We start from the raw sequence: 14603 nt of genomic DNA on the forward strand, positions 1-14603 counted from the left end.
CGGATAATCGACTTGAAGGTGTGAATCATCTGCGGCCCACGTTCGGGGATAATCGAACCATCGTACACTTGCAAATTTCAGCGATTATAGTAATCGTTGGCTTTTCCTCAAGCTTGGAAAGCGTTATCGGTGGATTTTTCTTCAAGTATAGAAAACCGCCAAGTCGGCTTTCCTCAAGCTTGGAAAGCGTTATCGGTGGATTTTTCTTCAAGTATAGAAAACCGCCAAGTCGGCTTTCCTCAAGCATGGATAGCATTATTGGTGGATTTTTCTTCAAGTATAGAAAACCGCCAAATTCCTTTGTTGCCTTTCCTCAAGCATGAAAAGCATCATCGGTGGATTTCTTCAAGCATAGAATGACACCAAATTCATACGTCGACTTTCCTCAAGCATGGAAAGTGTCATCCGGTAGGTTTCTTCAGGCTTAGAAAGCTACCAAACTCATCTGTCGGCTTTCCTCAGGCATGGAAAGCGTTTTAACGAACGTCATCTGGTGGATTCCTTCAAGCATAGGAAGCTGTCAAATTCATTTGTCACCGATACACTAGTGTCAGATACGTATTCTATCCTTTTACTATTTTATCTGTGGAATTAACATTTTTCTACAGGTATCGGCGTATACAGAGTGATTTAGGATCGCAGAACGTCTTAAATCATTCTCCGTCCCTATCGACTACTTTGACTACCGTTTTTGAAACTGACGTTTCTACAAACTCAGTCAAAGTGGGGGCTTTTGTAGACACCTAAAAATGTCTCTCCAAAACCAAACCCGATGATGAATAACCTTTCACTGCCACTATTGGTCGGGTTCAGTATTTAATCCCGAGAGTACTTAAAGAATCGTATTTGATTAAATTTGTATTTTTGAACAGTTCATGGATTAGTCTTGATGTTTGGTAAAAGCACAGTTTTAATTTCAGCTCAAATTTATTATTTAATTTTAGCCCAAACCTTTTATTTATTGTTTTATTATTTATTTTTGGCCCAAACCTTTTATTTATTTTATTTAATTATTTTCTTATTTTAGCCTAAATAATAATAAATCAGAAAAAGGCCCGAAATTATCAATCGGCACTTAAAATGCTTAACGAAATTAGGGTTAAAAATGTATTTAGACGGAAAAGCGGGCCGGAAATTCCCGCGCCACAGCAGGTACCCACCGTGTCACGGGAATCATTCCCGTCCGACGGTGGGATTTCCCGTGACACGGGAAATCTTCCGTGACACGGGAATTTCCGTGTCTTTTCCGCGTAAACCCTTAACGCGTTTTCTTCCCCGTTTACTAAAAATTTCCCGCGTCACACTAAAAATGCATCGTGTCACGGGAATGTTTCCCGTCTAACGGTGGGATTTCCCGTGTCACGGTACAGTTTGCTGTGTCGCGGGATACTTTTATAGGGTTTTTGTCATTTTAGGGTTCCGTGTGCTCCCTCAGCACATTTTCTCTATAAATACCCCCTCATTTCTGATGTACGAGGCATCAATTATTCTCTAGTTTTTTCTCTCTTCTATGCTTTAGCCTAAACACTAGCCTACCCTTCTTATTTCAAAATTCCTTCTTCAAGTACTCCAAGGAGTCCATACTTTACTCGTGGTTCTGTCCTTAAGCCAAGGCGTGAAAGGTAGAACTGTTTGAGGGTTTGGCCTCAAATCAACTCTACTTTATTTAATTTAATTTACTTATTGTTTTATTATTATTTCCTTGAAGTTACTAACTCGCTTATTATTTTGGAGTTGCAAACAAACAGAATCAAAGTAAGAATTATGTTCCTTTTATTTCTGTTATTTTTCTAACGATTTTATATTGTTGGAATTATTGCTAAATTGCTTCCAATATTAATGTTTATTCTATTTTATTTTTTATGATCACCACATTGCATGTTAAAGAGAATATGTAATAGAAAATCACGACTAATAAGATAATTTGGACAACCGGTTTAGGTTCCTTTTAATCTTGTTGCTTAATTCAAGTGATAAATATTTTAGAATTATGTGTTGCATTAATATTCAACAAATTTAGCTTAATAATAGTTTGGAGCGAATTGAATATTTGGTTTGTATGCCTTTGAGATCGCAGGAATGCTTTTCACTATAAGAATCGAGTAGAGGCCAATACGGGCGAAGGTGACTCCATGACTCACTTTGTACCATCATCCCCGATCCTCCTTTCGTGGTTCCGAACCATATTGAGTTAGTAATCTCATGGATTATGAATGGGGTGTAACCTTCACGGGTCAATCGTTGTTGCCTATCGTTGTCCCTTGTCGTGGTTGCCTTTATGATCCGTGAACGGTTTACAAGTTCCTTAAAAACTTGTTGGCGGCTCCCTACTTTCCTTGTCCCTAATCGTATATGTCAATTCCTACTTCCTAAAAGTGCCAAGCATATTTACACATGCTTAACGTAGGCGCACTTCGAGCGACACCTACACATTATAAAATCAATCTCTAAAAAAAGGAAAATTGTGAAGAACTACCCAACTAATAGAGTCATTTTATGATTTTATCAACAACTACTCGCTTAAAAATTTTATAAAAATAACTACCCTAAAATTTAAAAAGTTTGACAATCATTACCCATTTTGGTCGTCCGAACAACAAAATCTAGGGAGTGGGGCTTGCTTTTGTGTTTCCTTCCAAAACTTAACCACAAAATGACGAATCACACAATTATGAAGCCAAATAAGTGAATTAAACATCAATTTAGAAAATATTGTGTATCTCTAAATTTAAAAAAACAATTACTTTCCTTTTCTTCAATTGGCGAAATGTAAAAAATTTTGTGTTTTTTGGTTGAGTAGTTATATAAGAGGATGAGGTTTGTTGTTATATACAAGGTTTAGGCTTAAGTTTTTAAAGGGAAAAATAAAAACTAGCCACACTTTTTGGATTTTGTTGTCCGAATATCAAAATCGGTAGTGCCACTCAAACTATTTAAATTTAAGGGGTATTTTTTTGATAAAAAAATAAAAATTTAAGTGAGTAGTTGTTGGCAAAATGACCAATTAGGCGGGTGATTCCAAACAATTTTTCCAAAAAAAATGATTGCTCTAATTAGATCAAAGGTGTGTAGTGTTAATCTGTCTTCTTACACAAGTTGATTTGTTGATAGCTTATATTCTCTTATTAGATGTGCAACATCTCTTTGTTTCCAATCGATTATATGATATTTTTTTCTTTTGCTTTTTTATTTACAATGTTGTTCAAAACTAATTTTATTGGTCGATACTTTACAAAGAAGCATCACAAGAAAAAAAATACCACGTACATTAGACTCTTTATATGGTTAAATTGATAAACAATATATCCTAATGAATGTGAGTAATAACAGGGTAGGGAAAGCGTGAGACGAATAAAAGGAGTATTAAACAATACGTAATCAACCTCATCACCACACACACATTGCATCTTCCACATCCAAAAGTTTACCCGTCTAAAAATTTGCAAATCCACTAATGTTAATGCTTAGTATAATTTTTTTTTCTCAAAAATTTTAACCTCTAGCTGGATATGACCTTAAAAGGGTACTTATTAGACTTGCCCTTAATTGATTGATTAACTGTTTTTTATTATTATATGTAATCATTTGACATTTTTATTGTTCATGTATAATAATGAAAAAAGTTAAATATACACATATATAAGAGAAGTTAAAGAATTGCATGTTATTCTTACATATTATCGTGATGACATATACAAATTCTACAACGCATTTTCTATGCGACTGGCACATCGTGGGACTGCTTGTAAAAAGACAAAGTAATCCCTATGGCACCAACTAATTAACCCTTAATATACTAACAAATCAGAGTAGCCCCTTATTATACTTAAATATTGAATAACAAATAAAGTAACTCATACAACACTAACATAGTAACCATTATAACAATTACTGATTAATAAGTAAGCCCTATATTACTAATCGAGTAACCCCTATAACACTACACATATATAATCTCTCTATCCCCGAATAATAACTAACATAATCAAACTTTGCATACATGTCGGTGCAATATATTTAATATCAATAAAAATAATAAATTTTTTAATCATGAAACCTTATATTAATATTTATTGGGAAAATACTACGTGACAACCCACAATTTTTGCTACTTCTACATGTTAACCCTCCCTTTTTTTATTTCATAAAATGACCTTAATAAAAAAATTTATCCCACCTTATAACCTAAATGAGTGTTTTAATTTAAACTTTTGGTTAGAAAACTAACTATGGTTAGATATTTTTGTTAAAAAAAATACACATCCTTTCTCTCTTTTCTTCCCCCACTACACCTTATTCCCTTTAGCTACCTCTTCCATTTCCTAGTTTCTCTCTCCTCTGGTGGCAGCACCACCACCACCCAACTTATCCGCCACAATAACACTAAAGCAGCAACAAAAATAGCCACAACAACCCACAAAATCCTAAGGCCTCACGCTACCCTCTTATCCAATAATCCAACACCACCAAGGCACCGTCCCAAATTAATTTTGAAGAGGTGGGTGGCGTGAGTCAAATTTATGGTGGGAACGGCTTGTTGGGGTCAGATTTTAAAGGAGGTGTGTAGGCAGTGTTTGGGTTGAATTTTTGAAGGGGGTTGACGGTGTGGGTCGGATTTTCAAAGGAAGTAGGCAGGCGTGGATGGCTGGTGGATAAGTGGTTGATTTTACCGGTTGAAAGGTGGTTTTTGAGTAGTGGGTGAGTTTGTTTACGGTTAAAGGGGTGGTTTAGAGTTAGATGCGTGGTTTTGTGGTGGGTATTTGGCGGTGAGGTGGGCGATTTTCATGATAAAGGTGGATTTGGGATTGGCTGGTGTAGATTTAAAGAGCCATGGTTGGTTTATGGTGGATGGGCAGTTACAATGATTGACGCGGGGTGGTGGTGGTCCTAATGGAGGTTGTAAAGTGTTGTAGGCAGTTTTATCATTAAGGTTAACCATGGTTTGTTTTTTTTTTTTTTTTTTTTTTTTTTTTTTTTTTTTTTTTTATTAAAATTAATGAAATAAGCTTATAAGATAGAATAAAATTTTAATTAGGGTCATTTTGTGAAATAGAAATAAAAGAGGATAACCAAGTAGAAGTAACAAAAATAGAGGGTTACCATGTAGAATTTAAAGGAGTTATGTCTTCGATAAGTGCAATTACTAGATATATCAAGAATCACAATTATGGTGATAATTAGTTCATGCTATAGGGTCGTCAATGTTTGATGCTACATATGACAATTGATCTTTGAGCTAGTTAAATAGTCCAAAGCCTTATAAAATGGATCCTATGAGATCACACACAAGAGTATTGGGTGAAACAAGTTAGAGGCCAATTATTGGGCCTCATGCCACATTGATTGTTGGGCTAGAATAGTTAGAAGAGCTTATAGTGTATTGGGTTTGACATGGATTTATTTAGAGATTTGATCTATAAATATAATCCATGCCTAGGATTGTATGACATAAGAATTAACAGTTAATTGTGAACCAAACAACAAACTCCCAAAACCCTAATTCTCTCTCTCTCCACTCGGTCCTCTCTCTCTCCTCCCTGTCCGTATGGCCGGTCCACTTGGGTGGCGCGTGTGGTAGTTTTTTGGGTGGTTTGTGGTGTGCTCGTGACTCACATCTCCGTCAAAGATTGATTGAAGTGTTCGATCATAACTAAATAGCATTAGTGGAGGTTTGATCCATGCTCGTGGACTTAGTAGAGGAATCACACGTTGGGTTCTTATTCTCCTAATTGTTCTTGCTCGATCATACGTGGAATCACGCTACAAAGGTACTAATTCTAATTATTTATGTGTTATGCATGATCTTGGGATTAGGTGCTATATGAATGTGATTCATGTTTTCGCAATTCGTACCTATAAACTCCTACAGTGGTATCAGTTAGCATATGCATGTACATATATTGAATATTAATTCTTTGATAGTCCACAATTTTAATTCAATTAGGAGGGAGAATAATTTAATTATGTGTAAGTTATTATTTTAAATGTGATTTAACAATATAGAATCATTAAAAGTTGTTTATTTTGCTCCAAATTAGCAATTAAAGATCCGAATTTTGCACCCTAATTCACTCGAAAAATTCGACCCCCAACCCTAATTTTTTAAAATTTCGAAACCCTAAACCCTAATTTGTGAAATTTTTGTTTTGGTTTTTGATTTAATTTGATAGTTATGTGATTAATGAATTTAATCTATTTGATTATATGTTAAATTATGAATTTTCATGATCAAATTATTTAATTTAAGAATTAAATTAAATTGAGGGTTAATTTCATGAAGAACCCTAATTTCAAGATTGAATATGATTTAATTTTGAAATTATTTGGACCACATTAAAATTAATTTAATTTTAACAAAAATTGTTTTGTTTTTATTTAAATTAAAATCAAAAATAAAAAAGGGTTTTTAAGCAAGTGCAACCGCGGCTGCTGCCGCTGCAGGTGGTCCGGAGGGAGGGTCGGGGCGGGGCAGTAGGCGGATCAAGGAGGGGCAGAAATAACAACACTGTGCAAGGGTTGCACGACACTGCTGCTTCTGCTGTGCACCGCTGCAAGCAGCATACACCTCACGGTGTACGGCCACTGTGGCCGGCTTCGGCTGGCCACACCACGGTGGATGGTGCACGAATTTCAAAAAAAATATTTTTATTTTATTTTAATAAAAAAAAAACAGATTTCAAAATTAAAATTAAAGAGATAAGTTTTGATTTTGAAAAGATAATTAACAAAGTTAAAGTGGTTAATTTTGTTAAGTTTGGATAATTATGGAGCAAAAGATTCTATTTGGATAATAATTGATTTAATGAGATTATCCCATAATTAATTAAGGATAATAATTGATTTAAAATTATGTGATTGGCTAGGCAATTAGGATAGTTACTCCTAAATTAGTTAGAATAATCATGAAAAATAAATATGATTTATCTTCCATAATTAAAATATGATTTGATTCTATCTTTTACCTAAAATAAAATATATAATATTTCATGGTTGATTAGAAATAATATGTGATATTATCTAATTGCAGTTATTATTTAAAATATGAGATACTTAGATCCTGTAGACACCTACTTTTGGCCTCTTGTTCCGAAAGGAAGTGCGATGATGTTACAAAAATTCGTTCTTCATGTTAGATCAAAGTTGAAGTCTTTATGGACTACGAAATGCATTATGAAATAATTTGAAACCCATATTCGAGACCAATTTATCTTAGAGCCTTGTCCGATTACTAATTAGGCCTAAAACGTGTTCATACATGTTTAAACTTGATTAATAACAGACCCAAATGCGGCAAATGCAATGATTGGATCCAATGGAACCTACATTGTTGAAAACCAAGCCAAACAGATAAACCAACCATCAAATTCTCATGAAAGGCATATACAGATGGATAGCCCTTTCAAAGAGCTTTCCAACGGTATATTATAAGCCCAATTCCAAGCCAAAACGAAGAAGTTATGATCAAAACACTGAACCGGGCCCTAAAGCCGACACCCTTTCACTCCAACGGCCATAACTTTTGATCCACAACATATTTTAACCTAATTCAAACAGAATTGTAAAGTAGACATTCATATCTTTCCACTGATATCTCACACGCCTTAATCCGACTCCGAAATAAAAAGTTATGGAATTTTTAAAATTGCATTTTTGTATTAGGCAAACTGCAAACTAGCGCAACTCAATCAGTTGCGCGTGCGACTCATTGAGATGCGCGCGGCACCCAGCGTGACTTAGAGAATTGTGTGCGGCACCCAGCGCAACTTAGAGAGTTGCGTGCGCCACCTGACGGCGTGGCTCTATAACCCTACACCTAGATCCCTACGCCTATAAATACGGGTCTTCGTTCAGCATTACGAGGACTGAAAATTCAAAATTAAAACCCTAGTATTCTCCAAACCCTAATTGTAGACACCTAAAAATGTCTCCCCAAAACCAAACCCGATGATGAGCACCTTTCACCTCCATTATTGGTCAGGTTGAGTATTTAATCTTTGGAGTGCTTAAATCTATGTTCTATCCAATATATTTCATGAACCAATCCAATTTCTAGCTCATTTCCCTAAACCATAACCTATTTTCCACTTTTCGTGTCCACATCGCAAAACCGAGAGAAACTGATTTTATGGATATATAAATTTGATCCAATTATTATTTTTTTGGATAGGCCTTGAAATAAGCTTTCTAGCCATATATCATAAGCCCAATTCCGAGCTATAACGAACAAGATATGAGCAAAACACTAAACTCGACCCAAACTGACACCCTTCAACTAAAACGGCCATATCTTAAAATAAAAAAATAATTTTGACCTGATTATATTTGGTTTGGAAAGTAGACTTGATAAGCTTTCCAAAGATATATTATATGCCTTATTCTGAGTTACGGATCAAAAGTTATGATGATTTTAAAAACGGGTAAAAAATTGGAATCACCGCGCACAGTGCAAAAACACCGTGTCACGGGAGTGTGCCCCGTCTGACAGTGCCTTCCCCCCATCTGACGGTGCTTGGTGCCGTGACACGGTACTGTACATCGTGTCACAGTGCCATTTTTGAAGCTTTTTCGCGTCAAATTCCAACGTGGCACGGTACCTGTTGCCGTGACACGGCACCTGCTGTCATGACACGGTATTTCTCGCCGTGTCACGGTGCTTTTTCCGTGTAATTTCCGCGTTTTCCCATACCGTGACACGGTGTACTGTACCGTGTCACGGTGGACACTGTCGTGTCACGGTACGTGTGCCGTGTCACGGAATTTTCTCGTGTCTTTTCTGCGTAAACCCTTCACGCGTTTTCACTTCCCGTAGGTCAAATATTTCCCGTGTCACTCCAGTTGTCCACCGCGTCACGGGATTTTCCCCCGTCTGACGGTGCCTGGCACTGTGTCACGGTGTTTTCTGCCGTGTCGCGGTGTTAATTTTTAGGTTTTTTTTTTATCTTTTTAGGGTTCCGCGTGTTCCCTCTACTCAATTTCCCTATAAATAAGACCCTCATTTCAGCAGTTCGGGGCATGAAATCCTTCTCTCTTTCACTCTTTTACACCAAAAATCATCATATTCTCTCTCTCCCATATTCTAAGCTTTAAACCTATATTCCTAATTACACCATTCTTCCCTTAAGCACTCCAAGGAGTCCATACAACACCCGAGGTTCCGTCCTTAAACCAAGGCGTGAAAGGTATAAATAAATGAGGGTTTGGACCAAATTAACTCTTTTATTTAATTTAATTTAATTTTTATTTGCTTTATTTTTTATTGAAGTTACTAACAGTTTATTCACGATGTAGCAATTTAAAGGAACACGTAGAATGTGAGTAATTAATTAATTTAATTGCTCTTATTTTATTTTAATATTGCTAGTATCATGATTAGGTTGTTTTATATTTGATTTGACTAATGCTATTATTGTTGAATTGCTTCCAAGATTAATGTTTGTTATATTATTTATTATTATGATATTTTAGAATTATATGTTGCATTAATCTTCAACCAATTTAGCATAATAATAGTTTGGAGCAAATTGAATTTTTGTTTGCATGCCTTTGAGATCGCAAGAATCACTTTTCACTATAAGAATCGAGTAGAGGCCAATACGAGCCAATGTGACTCCATGACTCACTTCGTACCATCATCCTCAATCCTCCTTTCGTGGTTCCGAACCATATGGAGTTAGTAATCTCATGGATTATGAATAGGGTGTAACCTTCACGGGTCAATCGTTGTTGCCTATCGTTGTCCCTTAATCGTGGTTTCCTTTTATGATCCGTGAATGGTTTACAAGTTCCTTAAAGACTTGTTGGCGGCTCCCTACTTTGTTTTGTCCCTAATCGTTGTCCCTAATCGTAATGTCAATTCCCACTTCCTATGAGTGCCAAGCATATTCACACATGCTTTAACATAGGCGCACTTCGAACGACGCCTACACTAATCTCTCAACTTCTCTTACTATCATACTACTTTTTCTTCTCTCTTCCCAAATACTTTCCAACCCTAATTGAATCCATTGAAGTCCTTGGAGGTACGAAGAAGAAAGAAAGTCCATAAACACATTAAACGGAGATTTAACATAAGAGAAGAACGGTTAGCTTAGTTTCCTAAGCACTTAGATAAATCACTTTTCCTTTATTGTTTAAATAACTTTAATTGAATAAATAGTGTTGTTTGATCACTTTAAACAAACTTTTAATTAATTAATTCACATAGTATTCTTTTGTTAATCAAGACTAGAATTTGATAAATAATTATTGTTTTATCACTTAAGACAAGGCGAATATTGTTTATTTTGTTCTTTTCACGAATATTGATTAAACAAAGAATAACGACTTTTGCAATGTAATTCCTACGTGATTAATGCTTGTAAATAAAATCAACTAATTTAGGGTTCCTTTGGCATCGTTGTGGTTTTTTGTTTTTTGGTTTTCAAACTCATATGATATATGTCATATAATAAAACAAAAATTAGACAATCCCATTAAAATCATGATAATATTGAAAACTGACAACTAGAAAAGTGAAAACACTTTTTTCTTGTTTCCTGTTTTTGGTTTTTGTTTTTAAAAAAACAGAAAACTGAAAACAAAAAACAATGCCAAACAAACCCTTAGTTTTAGGTTTCGCGTTGCATATATTGCTTGGTGATGAAATTGTGAAAAAGGAAGAGCTAGTAGAGGCCGCACTAGGGCTAGAATAGCGATTCTCCTTTAAAGGGAACGTTATTTTAGTACCCTCGCTCCCGAACTCATTTATGGTTTATGTAGACCAATTTAATTGGGCATGGGTAAACTTATGATTCGTGTTAATTATCCCATGAACTCCACATGGGAGAAAGGCATGAACGAGGTTTATGGGTTTTCCCAAAACTCATTGGCGACTCCTACTTGTTTCTTACAAAAAAGCGTGATGATAGAATCAATTCTAATTCAAGGTCCCCCAAACAGTAAGGCATTCAAATCCTAATACACCTTAACAAGTGTTAAGTCCTAGGCTTTTAAAGGGCCACATGATCTATGGAAGGACCCCCTTACGATGGGATCACCCTCCTTACAGAGCTATGTTTCCTTAATTATATGAACATTCGATGTTCTAGTTTAGGAAAGCATGATGACTGATTTATTATGTGACACTTTATAATATATGATATTATTTATTGCTATATATAGACTAGTATGGCACATAGATTCTAAATACGATATGCTCATCATTTTGTATTTTTGTAATCTAAATACGGTCTGCGTACCGTTAAGTATTTTTTGTAATTTATTTTATTTTATTTTATTTAAGTAGTAGATAGAATAGAATAATATTACAGGTTGCAGTTGATCCAAGAAGCCAATAGAGTGGAGGCCCAAAGGAATAAGATGGATGAGATCCATGAAGATTCAAGTGGGAGCATTTTCTGCTTTATTAGTTTTCTTAGGATTAAGGGGCCATACTATGTCATGTTTTATTTATGCATTATTAGATTATGCATGTTAGATTTATTTTATTTTGATTGATGATGCACTAGGGTTCACTAAATAATCACAACATAATAAATCTCGGTCCCAGTAATATTGAGGTTGCTTTTCCAATTGAATACCCAACAATCCTTAGATAGTGAGTGATAAGTTTGGCCTCCGCAGAGTGTCACTTTTTATCATAGGCAATTGTGGGGTAGATCACGTTCTACACATTTAATTGGTTATACTCAACAAGGTTACCTAAAGTGTTTAGAACCTTGAAGCTAAGGGTAATAATTGAACATGTGATGGGTAATTATTCAACCAAGAGTTACAAGAGTTGTAATTAGTAAAAAGTTTACTCACCTTGAAAATATAATGCTTGATGGTAGGGCCTCAGCCCGGTCGATCAACTATTACACAAATAAAGGGTCTTGGAATCATTTAGTTCAATAGGGATCAATTTAATATTGAATAAATGCTTTAAAGTTACCAATATTATATCGCTTATGGTACTTTAAAATTATTAAACATAATTATTGAACTTTGCCTCGTTTTGTTTTTGTTTGTAGATGAATAACCTTTACGACAACACTATTTTTCCAAACAAATTGAAATTAAGGCTGAATCACAGAAACTTTAGGGAATGGGAAAACGAGCTAAGAAATGTTAACAGAAGTCAAAGGGTTGAAGCTCGTTTATACATACCCATTGAGAGCAGATACACTATTGGTTTTACTCCTGAAAGGCATGCGAAAGAGGTTTCGGATGCAGAGAAAATCAAGAATCTCATTTTAGAATCTATTCCAACTTGTTGGAAAAGAAGGTTCAGACACTATGAGTTGACCAATCTGCATAAATGTCTTCGTGCCATCTGTCGAGGTGGCATTGGGGCATTAGGAAGTGGAGGCATCAATGACCACAATGTAAGAGAGGTCGTTAATTCGATCCCTCAGATTTACTACTCCTAGAGTGAAAGTGTAAGGTTTGAGACTTATAGTATCCACTGTAAGATTATGGATAAGAAACTCATGCCTGGTCAGTCAGTTAGGACTCATGTTAATGAACTGATTGGACTACTCAATCAGATGGATATCCTAGGGAGGCCGTTTGATGATGACTCTGCGCATGACACTATTTTGTTCTCGCTCCATGATGGATTTGATCTAGTTAAGCTTATTCATGATGATGAAGGCTCGACAGTGACATTAGTCAACCTTTTGGTCAACCATTTAGAGGAGTAATTGAATAGGGAGGGAAGCCAGTGCTTCTATTGCGGTAGGTGGTCTTGCCACATACTTGGGTGTCCCCATTACACACCAGTGAAAACGGAAGGTAAAGAGTTACCTAATGTTTTTGTTGTAGAAATTAATCTTACTTCTTCTTCAACTTGTGTATTTAATACCGGTTGTGGTGCTCACATTTTAATAACATGCAAGGCCTAGAAGGGAGTAAGAAGTTAGCAAAAGGGGAAGTCACACTCTGAGTAGGAAATGGAGCAAAAGTTGGTGCACTTGCTATTGGAGATTATCATTTGAGACTTCCGTCTGGTCTTGTTTTGGTGCTTAATAAATGTTATTATGTTCCAACAATTACCAAAAACATTATTTTAGTTACAATTTTAGATACTGAAGGTTTTTCTTTTGAAATAAGAGACAAATGTTGTTTTATTTCCAAAGATAATATGTTATATGCTAAAGATAAATTATTTAATGGCTTGTATGTCTTAGATTATACAACTCATGTCTACAAAATAGATCATAAAAAGCAAAGAACAAATGGTTCAAACCCAACTTACCTATGGCATTGTAGGCTTGGACATATTAACAAAAGGCGAATCTAGAAATTACATAAGGATGGACTCCTTTCAACATTTGATTATGAATCATTTGAAAATTGTGAGTCATGCTTGCTTGGTAAAATGACTAAGTCACCCTTTACAGGTTTAGGTGAAAGAACTGGTGACCTTTTGGGACTCATTCATATAGATGTATGTGGACGAATGAGTTCAAAAGCTAGGGGTGGATTTAATTACTTCATTACTTTCACTGATGATTTAAGTAAATTTAGTTATATTTACTTAATGAAGCAGAAGTCGAAAGCCTTTGAAAAGTTCAAAGAATTCCAAAATGAAGTACAAAACCAACTTGGGAGAACAATTAAAGCATTACGATCTGATCATGGTGGTGAATATTTAACCCAAGAATTTGATGAACATCTGATTAATTGTGGAATACTTTCACAATTAACTCCTCCAGGGACACCAAATTTAAATGGTGTGTTATAAAGGAGGAATAGGACCTTACTAGATATGGTTCGGTCCATGATGAGCTTTACTAATCTTCACATATCATTCTAGGGATATGCATTAGAAGGAGCTGCTAAAGTACTTAACAGAAGCCCGTCCAAAGCAATTGAAATTAAAAGACACCATATGAGATATGGAATGGAAGAGCTCCAAATTTGTCTTTTCTCAAGATTTTTTGGGGATGTGAAGCCTATGTAAAACGTTTACAAGGTGACAAGCTACACCCTAAATCAGACAAATGTTTCTTTGTGGGTTACCCCAAAGAGACAAGAGGGTATCACTTCTACAATCGCGAAGATAACCAAGTGTTTGTTGCCCGCAATGGTGTCTTTCTAGAAAAGGAATTCCTCTCTAAAAAGCCAAGTGGGAGTAAAGTAGTTCTCGAAGAAATTTGAGACGAGTAACAAATGGATGTGGATAACACCAAATCAGAGGCGAGGTTGCATAATCATGCGTTAGAGCAGGCTAATTTGACTAGCGAGACTCCTATCATCCCACTTGAATCTAATTCTTGCGAAAATCTTCAAAGAGTTGAAGAGAACATTTCTATTGTTGCTCCTACCCCACGCAGGTCTGCCAGAATCAGAAACAAATAATAGGTTTTGAAATCTATTGGAGAATGAGGAACCTACAACCTACAAGCAAGCTTTGGCGATCCCCAACTCAAATGAATGGCTTGAGGCCATGAAATCCGAAATGGAATCGATGTCTGAAAATGTTGTGTGGACCCTGGTGGACCTGCCTAATGGGGTAAAACCTATTGGTTGCAAGTGGGTTTACAAGATTAAAATAGACAAGGATGGAAATGCCTACATCTATAAAGCAAGACTGGTTGCAAAAGGGTACAGACATATTC

This window comes from Chenopodium quinoa, unplaced genomic scaffold (genome assembly GCF_001683475.1).
Source record: "Chenopodium quinoa cultivar QQ74 unplaced genomic scaffold, ASM168347v1, whole genome shotgun sequence".
NCBI classification, from domain to species: Eukaryota; Viridiplantae; Streptophyta; class Magnoliopsida; order Caryophyllales; family Amaranthaceae; genus Chenopodium; species Chenopodium quinoa.